The sequence below is a fragment of the Pseudophryne corroboree genome, chromosome 1 (assembly GCF_028390025.1).
Source record: "Pseudophryne corroboree isolate aPseCor3 chromosome 1, aPseCor3.hap2, whole genome shotgun sequence".
NCBI classification, from domain to species: domain Eukaryota; kingdom Metazoa; phylum Chordata; class Amphibia; order Anura; family Myobatrachidae; genus Pseudophryne; species Pseudophryne corroboree.
The window spans coordinates 600,028,545-600,042,285 of record NC_086444.1 but is presented as its reverse complement, the minus strand read 5'-3'; positions in this window follow the sequence as shown (position 1 = coordinate 600,042,285).

Here is a 13,741-nt window from a genome sequence, read left to right as displayed (position 1 = left end):
TCGTACGCCGATTGCTGACAAGGTGAGCGGCGGCACTAAACACTCTTTCGGAGTACACACTTGTGGGAGGGCAACTTAGGTAGAATAAAGCCAGTTTGTGCAATGGCCTCCAAATTGCCTCTTTTTCCTGCCAGTATAAGTATGGACTGTGTGACGTGCCTACTTGGATGCGGTCACTCATATAATCCTCCACCATTCTTTCAATGGTGAGAGAATCATATGCAGTGACAGTAGACGACATGTCCGTAATCGTTGTCAGGTCCTTCAGTCCGGACCAGATGTCAGCATCAGCAGTCGCTCCAGACTGCCCTGCATCACCGCCAGCGGGTGGGCTCGGAATTCTGAGCCTTTTCCTCGCACCCCCAGTTGCGGGAGAATGTGAAGGAGGAGATGTTGACAGGTCGCGTTCCGCTTGACTTGACAATTTTCTCACCAGCAGGTCTTTCAACCCCAGCAGACTTGTGTCTGCCGGAAAGAGAGATCCAAGGTAGGCTTTAAATCTAGGATCGAGCACGGTGGCCAAAATGTAGTGCTCTGATTTCAACAGATTGACCACCCGTGAATCCTTGTTAAGCGAATTAAGGGCTCCATCCACAAGTCCCACATGCCTAGCGGAATCGCTCCGTGTTAGCTCCTCCTTCAATGTCTCCAGCTTCTTCTGCAAAAGCCTGATGAGGGGAATGACCTGACTCAGGCTGGCAGTGTCTGAACTGACTTCACGTGTGGCAAGTTCAAAGGGCATCAGAACCTTGCACAACGTTGAAATCATTCTCCACTGCGCTTGAGACAGGTGCATTCCACCTCCTATATCGTGCTCAATTGTATAGGCTTGAATGGCCTTTTGCTGCTCCTCCAACCTCTGAAGCATATAGAGGGTTGAATTCCACCTCGTTACCACTTCTTGCTTCAGATGATGGCAGGGCAGGTTCAGTAGTTTTTGGTGGTGCTCCAGTCTTCTGTACGTGGTGCCTGTACGCCGAAAGTGTCCCGCAATTTTTCTGGCCACCGACAGCATCTCTTGCACGCCCCTGTCGTTTTTTAAATAATTCTGCACCACCAAATTCAAGGTATGTGCAAAACATGGGACGTGCTGGAATTTGCCCATATTTAATGCACACACAATATTGCTGGCGTTGTCCGATGCCACAAATCCACAGGAGAGTCCAATTGGGGTAAGCCATTCCGCGATGATCTTCCTCAGTTGCCGTAAGAGGTTTTCAGCTGTGTGCGTATTCTGGAAACCGGTGATACAAAGCGTAGCCTGCCTAGGAAAGAGTTGGCGTTTGCGAGATGCTGCTACTGGTGCCGCCGCTGCTGTTCTTGCGGCGGGAGTCCATACATCTACCCAGTGGGCTGTGACAGTCATATAGTCCTGACCCTGCCCTGCTCCACTTGTCCACATGTCCGTGGTTAAGTGGACATTGGGTACAACTGCATTTTTTAGGACACTGGTGAGTCTTTTTCTGAGGTCCGTGTACATTCTCGGTATCGCCTGCCTAGAGAAGTGGAACCTAGATGGTATTTGGTAACGGGGGCACACTGCCTCAATAAATTGTCTAGTTCCCTGTGAACTAACGGCGGATACCGGACGCACGTCTAACACCAACATAGTTGTCAAGGCCTCAGTTATCCGCTTTGCAGCAGGATGACTGCTGTGATATTTCATCTTCCTCGCAAAGGACTGTTGAACAGTCAATTGCTTACTGGAAGTAGTACAAGTGGGCTTACGACTTCCCCTCTGGGATGACCATCGACTCCCAGCAGCAACAACAGCAGCGCCAGCAGCAGTAGGCGTTACACGCAAGGATGCATCGGAGGAATCCCAGGCAGGAGAGGACTCGTCAGAATTGCCAGTGACATTGCCTGCAGGACTATTGGCATTCCTGGGGAAGGAGGAAATTGACACTGAGGGAGTTGGTGGGGTGGTTTGCGTGAGCTTGGTTACAAGAGGAAGGGATTCACTGGTCAGTGGACTGCTTCCGCTGTCACCCAAAGTTTTTGAACTTGTCACTGACTTATTATGAATGCGCTGCAGGTGACGTATAAGGGAGGATGTTCCGAGGTGGTTAACGTCCTTACCCCTACTTATTACAGCTTGACAAAGGGAACACACGGCTTGACACCTGTTGTCCGCATTTCTGTTGAAATAGTTCCACACCGAAGAGCTGATTTTTTTGGTATTTTCACCAGGCATGTCAACGGCCATATTCCTCCCACGGACAACAGGTGTCTCCCCGGGTGCCTGACTTAAACAAACCACCTCACCATCAGAATCCTCCTGGTCAATTTCCTCCCCAGCGCCAGCAACACCCATATCCTCCTCATCCTGGTGTACTTCAACACTGACATCTTCAATCTGACTATCAGGAACTGGACTGCGGGTGCTCCTTCCAGCACTTGCAGGGGGCGTGCAAATGGTGGAAGGCGCATGCTCTTCACGTCCAGTGTTGGGAAGGTCAGGCATCGCAACCGACACAATTGGACTCTCCTTGTGGATTTGGGATTTCGAAGAACGCACAGTTCTTTGCGGTGCTACTGCTTTTGCCAGCTTGAGTCTTTTCATTTTTCTAGCGAGAGGCTGAGTGCCTCCATCCTCATGTGAAGCTGAACCACTAGCCATGAACATAGGCCAGGGCCTCAGCCGTTCCTTGCCACTCCGTGTGGTAAATGGCATATTGGCAAGTTTACGCTTCTCCTCCGACAATTTTATTTTAGGTTTTGGAGTCCTTTTTTTACTGATATTTGGTGTTTTGGATTTGACATGCTCTGTACTATGACATTGGGCATCGGCCTTGGCAGACGACGTTGCTGGCATTTCATCGTCTCGGCCATGACTAGTGGCAGCAGCTTCAGCACGAGGTGGAAGTGGATCTTGATCTTTCCCTAATTTTGGAACCTCAACATTTTTGTTCTCCATATTTTAATAGGCACAACTAAAAGGCACCTCAGGTAAACAATGGAGATGGATGGATACTAGTATACAATTATGGACGGACTGCCGAGTGCCGACACAGAGGTAGCTACAGCCGTGAACTACCGTACTGTGTCTGCTGCTAATATAGACTGGTTGATAAAGAGATGTCGTAGTATGTATGTATGAAGAAGAAAGAAAAAAAAACCACGGTTAGGTGGTATACAATTATGGACGGACTGCCGAGTGCCGACACAGAGGTAGCCACAGCCGTGAACTACCGTACTGTACTGTGTCTGCTGCTAATATAGACTGGTTGATAAAGAGATGTCGTAGTATGTATGTATAAAGAAGAAAGAAAAAAAAACCACGGTTAGGTGGTATACAATTATGGACGGACTGCCGAGTGCCGACACAGAGGTAGCCACAGCCGTGAACTACCGTACTGTACTGTGTCTGCTGCTAATATAGACTGGTTGATAAAGAGATGTCGTAGTATGTATGTATGAAGAAGAAAGAAAAAAAAACCACGGTTAGGTGGTATACAATTATGGACGGACTGCCGAGTGCCGACACAGAGGTAGCCACAGCCGTGAACTACCGTACTGTACTGTGTCTGCTGCTAATATAGACTGGTTGATAAAGAGATGTCGTAGTATGTATGTATAAAGAAGAAAGAAAGAAAAACCACGGTTAGGTGGTATACAATTATGGACGGACTGCCGAGTGCCGACACAGAGGTAGCCACAGCCGTGAACTACCGTACTGTACTGTGTCTGCTGCTAATATAGACTGGTTGATAAAGAGATGTCGTAGTATGTATGTATGTATAAAGAAGAAAGAAAAAAAAACCACGGGTAGGTGGTATACAATTATGGATGGACTGCCGAGTGCCGACACAGAGGTAGCTACAGCCGTGAACTACCGTACTGTGTCTGCTGCGACTGGATGATAAATAATGATATAAAAAATATATATATATCACTACTGCAGCCGGACAGGTATATATATTATATAATGACGGACCTGCTGGACACTGTCTGTCATAGGGATGGACATCGATGGTCGATGTTTCCGAACCATCGATGTTTTCGTTTCGATGGTAGTGTTTTTAGCATTTAATGGTGGCCTCCCGATGTTTTTTACCATCGAATGATAGTCATTCGATGGTCTTCCGATGGTGGGTTTTTTTTTTCTAATTCCAAATAGCTATGCCTCCCCTTGCTGCTGTGTCTATCAGGGAAACTTCCTAAGTCTGTTGGAGGCTGTCTGTTTCAGACATGAGCCTGCTCAGCCAGTCCCCTCACCCCCTCCCCTCTCTAGGCTGCTGCTAGGCAACAGGGCCCACTGCAAGCTCTGATTGGCTCTTACTGACTCAGAGAGCCAATCAGATCCCAGACCTTACCCTGCAGCAGCAGAAGCCACAGACACTCGGAGCTCAGGAGGATTCAGAGGAGACAGAGTGATGTCACTGATATTTATATCTCTCCAGCTATACACCACCATTGATCAGGGGGAATAATTTAGGAGGGCTATGGACAAAGTCTTTGCTTGAGTATGTTTTGGACTGTGGGAAAAACCCAAGAGAAAACACAAAAACCATGGAAAGAACATACAAACTCCACACCATAATCATCGGAATTGGTCCCATGTGAGACAGCAAAGCAAACCGTGCACTGAGCAAGTTGCCATCCACATTATTGTAAGAACCACCGGGCCGTTCACAATACTGCATTCCGCTGGCTTCGTTCTGTGTGAGGGGAGGAGAGCGCAGCGCCTCTCCTGCCCCTCAATTCTCTTGGATGCCCAGTCTAACTCTCCATCGGTGGCGGCGCGGTCAATCTGAATAAGGCACCGGTTTACTAGCCAATCAGAGCTCATGGACCAGCAGCCGCGGCTCCTGATTGGCTGCCGGTCCGCGAGCTCTGATTGGGTAACGAACCGGCGCATCATTTCAGATTGACCCCGCCGCCGTTGGAGAGTGAGACCGGGCATCAAAGAGAATTGAGGGGCAAGAGAGACGCTATGCTGCGCTCTCTGCCCATCACATAGAAGAAACAGAGCCAGCGGTAAGGGGTGGGGGGCAATGAGCGCACAGTGGGACAATGTATATCTGCGACAGGGGGGCATTGTATATCTGGCACTGTGGGGGAATTGTATATCTGACACAGTGGGGGCATTGTATATCTGACACAGTGGGGGCATTGTATACCTGGCACTGTGGGGGCAATGTATATCTGGCACTGTGGGGGCATTGCATATCTGGCACTGTGGGGGCATTGCATATCTGGCACTGTGGGGGCATTGTATATCTGGCACAGTGGGGGCAATGTATCTCTGGCACTGTGGGGGCATTGTATATCTGACACAGTGGGGGCATTGCATATCTAGCACTGTGGGGGCATTGCATATCTGGCACTGTGGGGGCATTGCATATCTGGCACAGTGGGGGGCAATGTATCTGGCACAGTGGGGGCATTGTATATCTGGCACTGTGGGGGCAATGTATATCTGGCACTGTGGGGGCATTGCATATCTGGCACTGTGGGGGCATTGCATATCTGGCACTGTGGGGGTATTGCATATCTGGCACAGTAAGGGCAATGTATCTCTGGCACTGTGGGGGCATAGTATATCTGGCACAGTGGGGGCATTGTATATTTGGCACTGAGGGGGCAATGTTACTTCATCATTGGGCATTGTGTATGTATATTATATATGTATATTATACACACAATGTCCAGTGATAAAGTAATATGTTTCTCAGAGTCTGGCCCTGCCCCCGATCCCAATTCCCACATTGTAAACGAAAATGCAGGCTTTTGCGCATGAACTAGTCATATAAATAGTTTTCACCATCGAATACTTTTGATGTGATGGTTAGTAACCATTGCATCGAAAGTTTCAATGGTGGAGCATTGCCATCATATGATGTTTTGCTTTCGATGTCCATCCCTAGTCTGTCAGCAGAATGAGTTTTTTATAGAATAAAAAAAAAAACACCACACAAGTGAAGTCACACGACGAGTGTTTAACTTTTTCAGGCAATCACAATATAGTATACTACTAACTATACTGGTGGTCAGTGTGGTCAGGTCACTGGTCAGTCACACTGGCAGTGGCACTCCTGCAGCAAAAGTGTGCACTGTTTAATTTTAATATAATATGTACTCCTGGCTCCTGCTATAACCTATAACTGGCACTGCAGTGCTCCCCAGTCTCCCCCACAATTATAAGCTGTGTGAGCTGAGCACAGTCAGATATATAATATATACATAGATGATGCAGCACACTGGGCTGAGCAGTGCACACAGATATGGTATGTGACTGTCTTGTACTCCTGGCTCCTGCTATAACCTATAACTGGCACTGCAGTGCTCCCCAGTCTCCCCCACAATTATAAGCTGTGTGAGCTGAGCACAGTCAGATATATAATATATACATAGATGATGCAGGCATGCACCACACTGGGCTGAGCAGTGCACACAGATATGGTATGTGACTGAGTCACTGTGTGTACCGTTTTTTTCAGGCAGAGAACGGATATATTAAATAAAACAACTGCACTGCTGGTGGTCACTGTGGTCAGTCACTAAACTCTGCACTCTCTTCTACAGTATCAGCCTCAGGTCAATCTCTCTCTCTCTCTCCTAATCTAAATGGAGAGGACGCCAGCCACGTCCTCTCCCTATCAATCTCAATGCACGTGTGAAAATGGCGGCGACGCGCGGCTCCTTATATAGAATCCAAGTCTCGCGAGAATCCGACAGCGTCATGATGACGTTCGGGCGCGCTCGGGTTAACCGAGCAAGGCGGGAAGATCCGAGTCGCTCGGACCCGTGAAAAAAAACATGAAGTTCGTGCGGGTTCGGATTCAGAGAAACCGAACCCGCTCATCTCTACTTTTTTGGGGCCTTTAGAGTCAGTGAACTGGTGGCAGCTTCAAAATCAGCAATGTCACCTATGCTTCGTGAACACGTGTCATTGGAAGAAGGAGGCTTATGGTGCAAAGTACAACGTTCCAAAACGGACCAATTGGGCTAAGGTTGTTGGGTTGTTTTGAGATGTGTGGACGACAAAGAGATTTGTCCTGTGTCCTTGGCAAGGGTTTATGTGAAAACAAGGACTGATATTCCCGGTCCATGGTTGCAGCATTTGGATGGTATGCCAGAGACTCAATTTCAATTTAGATGGGTGTTGGAACGTTGTATTTGCACGATGGGTTTGCCGGTATCGAGATATGGTACTCATTCGTTTCGGATAGGTGCGGCGACAGCAGCAGCCGCTGAAGGCTGTTCGAGCGGGCAAATTAGAGCTCTGGGGAGGTGGAAGTCTGATGTATTTCGGAAATATATCAGGTTTTGACCTGTTTAAAAAAAAAAAAAATCAGACTTGAGGTTTCAGCCACTCGCCATATTTGGGGGTCTTGAGGAATTTTTTATCCTGTCAGGTGCCTTAAGCCTTGGGGTTCATACCCGCCTGGCAGGTGTGTTTTTCGCCTCTCGTCAAGTCTGATCCCCCTTACCTAACCTCCCTCCCCTTTTTGTAATGAAAGGTAATTCCCGTTTCAAAAATTCTCACATTAGAGGCCAAATTAAACTATTTAATAAATTAATAATAAAACCATTTTAGCAAGTTTATAATGGGATGTTTTTGGGGTAATGTTGTTGCAAGATTTTGGTGTTAGGGGTTTTTGTTCGATAAGTTTCTGTGAATGCTTTTGTATTTTCAGATTTGCGCTTGGATGAGTGTCCGATTTGGATTATGGGGCACTCATACGTGTACTATGGTGAAAGATCTGGTGTGGAGTGCCTTCAGTCCCCGGAAGCTAATCTGGTCAGATGGATCGGAGTGAGGGGACTTCGGTGGGAGCAAGTCATCCCGCTTTTTTGGCAGCAGTTGGAGAGGTCGGGATACCCCTTGAGGGTGGTGTTCCATGTTGCCGGAAATGATTTGACCAGAAGGTCTGGTTTAGATCTTCGTAAAGCTATAGTTAGGGACTTAGTTAATCTGCAGAACAGGTTGTGCTTTTTGAGTGTAGGATGGTGGGACATTATCCCTCGTTTGGTGTGGAGAGGTGCGGACAGACCTGCTGCCATTGAGTTGATCCAGCGCCGGATCAATTCTGTGGTGGGCAGAGCTGTTAGCGAAAATTGGGGGTTTGTGGTCCCACATCCCTCAATTTCAGTTTCTGCTCCTCATCTTTATATGGCCGATGGTGTCCATCTGAATTTGAGGGGTATGGAAATTTTTATGGAGGATTTATTGTTAGCAGTTCTTACTCAGGAATTTTATTGATAGGTTGGAGGATTTTAGGAGTAGTTAAGGATAGGTTTAAGGTAGAGGTATGGTGGCGGGGGTTTCGTTGAAACTGTGGCGGGTTGGGACGGCCTGAAATTGTGGCTGTAATTTAAAGAGTTTTATAGGTGCTCTGGAGATGTGAAGGTGGTGGAGTTTGATACATTACGGGGCCGGAGTTCCATCGGACCAGGTGGGCTTCGGTCTCCGGTGGAGTTGGTACACACCTGAGCACCTTTGGGTGGGAGTTGGGGAATACCTTGAGTGGAGAGTTGGCCACGGTATTCCCGATAAAGAGCAAGTAACACAAGGGGTGGCAAATGGCCTATGATAGCCCCTTGTGATCAGTGGGGGGCTGGGCTGAAATTGGGCCCCTTAAAAGCCTCCCCTTGGGATGTATGGGGGCTGGGCTGAAATTGGGCCCTTAAAACCCCCTCCTTGTTATGCGATGGAGGCCGGGCTGAAGTTGGGCCCTTGCCTCCTCTTGTGTTGTGGTCAGCCACAGTTAAAAGGAAAGGTTAGAATAAATAGGGACATTTAAATAGGCCGTCCCTCCTTGCCACCATACCATTTGTTTTAATAAAAGCTGACAATTCTATTGGCAAACATTATTCTGGTGTCAGTGTCAGTTATTTCTTTATGGATGTTGGTGTATGCGGATGGATGAAGAACAGTCTATGATAGACATTTTAGTCAGCCAGTGGAGAAGTTGCCCATAGCAACCAATCAGCTGCTCTTTATACCTTTATAGTATGCAAATTATAAATGTTACATCATTGCTGATTGGTTGCCATGGGCAACTTCTCCACTGGCTCACTTCTCCACTTTTATCACTGCTTAGTACATGTCCCCCATAGGGATCTATTCATGAAGCAGTGAAAAGTGTGGAGAAGTTGGCCATGGCAAACAATCAGCTGCTACGCATAATTTTATAGAATGCACTTTAAAAATCTTACCTCAACACTCATTGGTTGCCATAGGCAACTTCTCCACTGACTCACTTCTCCACTGTTTTCACTGCTTCATGAATAGTGGTCTATTTACTAAGCCTTGGATGGAGATAAAGTGGCCAGAGATAAAGTACCAGCCAATCAGCTCCTATCTGCCATGTTGTAAAAAAAATTACAGTTATGGGGGGTCATTCCGAGTTGATCATAGCTGTGCTAAATAGAGCACAGCTACGATCAGGTACTCAGACATGCGGGGGGACGCCCAGCACAGGGCTAGTCCGCCCCGCATGTCAGTGCTGCCCCCCCGTGCAGAAATGCAAAAGCATCGCACAGCGGCATTGCTTTTGCATTTGAGGAGTAACTCCCGGCCAGCGCAGCTCCTGCAGCTGGCCGGGAGAACCTCCTCGCTGCCTGGGTCGCAGCAGCTGCATGTGATGTCACGCAGCCGCCGTGGCCCGCCCCCCCCATTGGTCCGGCCACACCTGCGTTGGCCGGACCGCGCCTCCCTAAACGGCCCCTCCCACCCAGCGACCGCCTCTGCCTTTCAATCAGGCAGAGGCGATCGCTACAATACAACGGCCTTCAGCCGCCCAGCATGCGCAGATCCAACCCGATCGCTGCGCTGCAATAAACTGCAGCGAGCAATCGGGTCGGAATGACCAGCATGAACTGGTTGGTGGGTACTTTATCTCCGTCCAAGGCTTAGTAAATAGACCCCAAAGTCTTGACTATGTCCCCAAAACTGTTCAGGACCAGCTCTTATGCAAGGCATACTTCTAGCTGCAGATGTATCACACAAGCAGGATCTAAATGTTACCTAAGAATTGAGTGGGTCAAACTCTATAGGCCCACAGGTGCAAAACAAGAGCAATTGTTATGCAATAGATTTAGATCAGTCATATATTTATAGAGCACTTGGGATGGGCACCGCTGTACCTCTTTTCCCACATAAAATGGAATATGGAAACATAGCACCACTTCATGTTCCCCCCATGTTCAATGAGAATTGGGTTTGGGACATTTGCAAATCAAGATTAAGGGCTGAATTTAATTAGCCTCAATGGTTCATTTAGCCTCGAAGCAGTGCCTGGGGCTGCATTTAATGTGGATTTCTGTTCTTCTGCCCCTTCTTCTGCCCTTGCTTCGGGCAAGGTGCGCTCGGCACATATTACTATTCACAATCGTAGTCCACGTGCATGGTAAAGTATGGAAAAGTAGAAGAAAATGTCAACCATATGTGTTGCCGATTGGTATATCAACCATTTGTACCTGTTGACTTTTTGTTCCTGACAACCTTTTACATGTCGACCTAATGACCATGTTGACCTATTTTTAAATGTCAACCAGATAGGGTTTAGGTAGATAGGTTAAGCACATTTTTATCTGTCAGACCAGATATCTGTCAAGCATGTTGACCAGATAGGGTCATCCTATCGACTGACTTTATTACTGTTAACCTATCGTCCAGATACCTATGAAGTAAGCACAGGGTTGATGCCACTATGGAGGGATGCAAGGCAAACATATGCCACTCCCCCCCTTCACACACACACACACACACACACACACACACACACACACACGATACAGGCCCCCAGACAAAATACAGCCGTATGTGGAAGTAACCAGCCTGAAGGGGTGTAGCAAGTTCTTTAGACAGTACTTGGTTGCACACCACTCTTAAATGCATGTGGCTCTGCTTTCACCATGAAATGGATATACATACCAATCTACTTGTATCCAGGACAAAGTCCTGAGAGTGTGAGACAGTTCCACAACAATCAAAACAGCAGATAGTGGTGGAGATTTATCAAAGCTTGGAGAGACATAAAGTACCAACCAATCGATTGGTTGGTACCATACTTGCCTACCGGACCCTCTCCATGAGGGAGAAAATGCTCTGTTCCTGGACTTTCCTGGTAATGTATGATTGCCATCACCTGTGGTGAGCTAGGTAATTAATAAGAACGGTGTTTCACCACAGGTGATGGCAATCATACATTACAAGGAAAGTCCAGTGACAGAGCATTTTCTCCCTCATGGAGAGGGTCAGGTAGGCAAGTACTTTATCTCACTCCACTTTACCTCTCTCTTCCAAGGATTGATGCATCTCCCCCACTTTCACTTAAGTCTGTATTGCAGATGGAGTTTGTGATTTCTAGCATTATGTATGCTCTGTTGCCAAGCTCTATGGGCGATTCAGAGTGGTACGCATCTCAGTTGCATCTTTATTTGCAACTTAGTGGATGTACCAAGCCCAGTTATCGGGCTTCTTTTTGCTTTGCGCTTTGTGGTGGATCCTTCCCAGCATGCCTCGTGGCCGCCACGGTCCTCTGCGCATGCACAGACGGGGCCAATACCTGGAAGTCCAGGGACAGAGACGCATTGCGAAGAACAGCTCTGATAGCAAGAGCTGTCCTTTGCAACACTAATTGCATATGTTGGTGCATAGGTGATTAGTGTTGGCGCAATGTGTGGTGGGATGTACCGCAACAGGTTGGTACATCCCGCCCATTGTATGTAACTTGGTGACAATAGTGCATTTGTATGTAGGCTAGGTTTAGCAAGGGTGCGTTGAGGGAATGAACTGTTCAATTCATGTAATAAGGTGTCTTATCCTTGAAGAGGGACAAGCAACAATGAAGAAGACTAATGTTGGGGCTGACCACTAATAAGCCAGGGCCATCCCCAATGAGTTCAAGCAGCCAAGATCAATGCGCCTCAAAATGTATTTATTTTTTAATATATTTATGGACTATTGAATCCAAATGATGTGAGCTCTGTTAGTGCGTTGGAAGAAACCAACAGTTACCCTGTTGGTTCAAGTAGAATTGCCACCACACCTAGCTGGTAAAAGGATATTTGTGCCATGCTATCAACCATTGCCGTGAAAGTGTGCACAAAAATGTGTGACTGTGCCAACAGAGAGTGGTGTTATATTACCCCGCTGTCTGCAAGGGATGCAGTCAATTTACCTACAATCAAAATACAGACAACCATTGACCAATGGTAAAAATACAGACAAGGTCACAATACCAACAAGGTCAAAATACCGGCATTTAAAATGTTCACAGGTCAAAAAACTGACATGAGTTTTTCATGATATTTTCATTGAAACTGACTTGTTCATACTTCACCATCCCAGTGGACGTGAAGGGGGACTATAATAGTGTGCCAAGTGCAGCGAGACACCACGCCCGAAGCATGGCGAGCACAGTGAGCCATGCGAGGGCATGCAGTACACTTATACTGTGTCTATGTCGACCTATGTTGATATACACACCCAAAAAAAATCAAAAACTCCTGTCGACTTTTTGAACTGTCAACATTTTAAATGTCGGTATTTTGACCGTGTCGACATTTTAAATGTCAGTATTTTGACTATGATGGTATTGTGACTTTGTTGGTATTTTGACCATCTGTCAATTGTTGTTGGTATTTTTACTGTCGGAATTTTAATTGTAGGTAAATCATACTGGTTCCGTCTGCCAACTAAAGATTATCTTGGCTGTTTCTGCGCCTAGACGTAGGTTTAGTCATGCCTAGGCGATAGCTTAGGTTGCTGAGATTAATCACGGACAGGCGCGTTGAGGCACGACTAGATACTCAGCATGCAATACACATCTCCACCATTGGGTGGCTAATGCTCCACTAATCCAGTACTTTAGATTGAATAGCGGCGGATTGATCTACAGTACAAGCTCTGGCAAATGGTCAGTGACGACTATAATGTTAATGGCCCTCATTCCGAGTTGATCGCTCGCTAGCTGCTTTTAGCAGCAGTGCAAACACTAAGCCGCCGCCCTCTGGGAGTGTATCGTAGCTTACCAGAAATGCGAACGAAAGGTTAGCAGAACTGCTTGAAAAAATGTTCATGCAGTTTCAGAGTAGCTCCAAACCTACTCCTACCTTGCGATCACTGCAGACAGTTTAGTTCCTGTTTTGATGTCACAAACACGCCCTGCGTTCGGCCCGCCACTCCCCCGTTTCCCCAGGCACACCTGCGTTATCTTCTGACACGCCTGTGTTTTTTTAGCACACTCCCGGAAAATGGTAATTTACCTCCCAGAAATGCCCCTTTCCTGTCAATCACTCACCGATCAGCCAAGCGACTGAAAAGAGTCGGTCGACCTTGTGTAAAACTGCATAGTTTTGTGTGAAAGTACTTCGCGTGTGCGTACTGCGCCCATACGCATGCGCAGAACAGCTGATTTTTAGCCTGATTGCTGCGAACAACGTCAGCTAGCAATCAACTCAGAATAACCCCCTATATACAGTCCTGTACTGCATACTGTACGCACAGATGGTGACCAATGGTCAGACGGAGAGAGTTAAACAAATAAATAAATAGTTTATACAGATGCAAACTAACATGTTAATATACTTGTGTATGCAGATGTAACTAATGTGTGAAAGGAATAATGTAGATCATTGACTTTAAAGTATGTACAGTGCACTAAATACCGTGTTTTGTATATGAGCGTCCAAGTCCCTGAACGGCATAAACAAACAGCAATGGGAAGGAATCGCTGCTTGCAGTACTTTTACACATGAACTTGTGAATCTTCCATGCAGCGACATG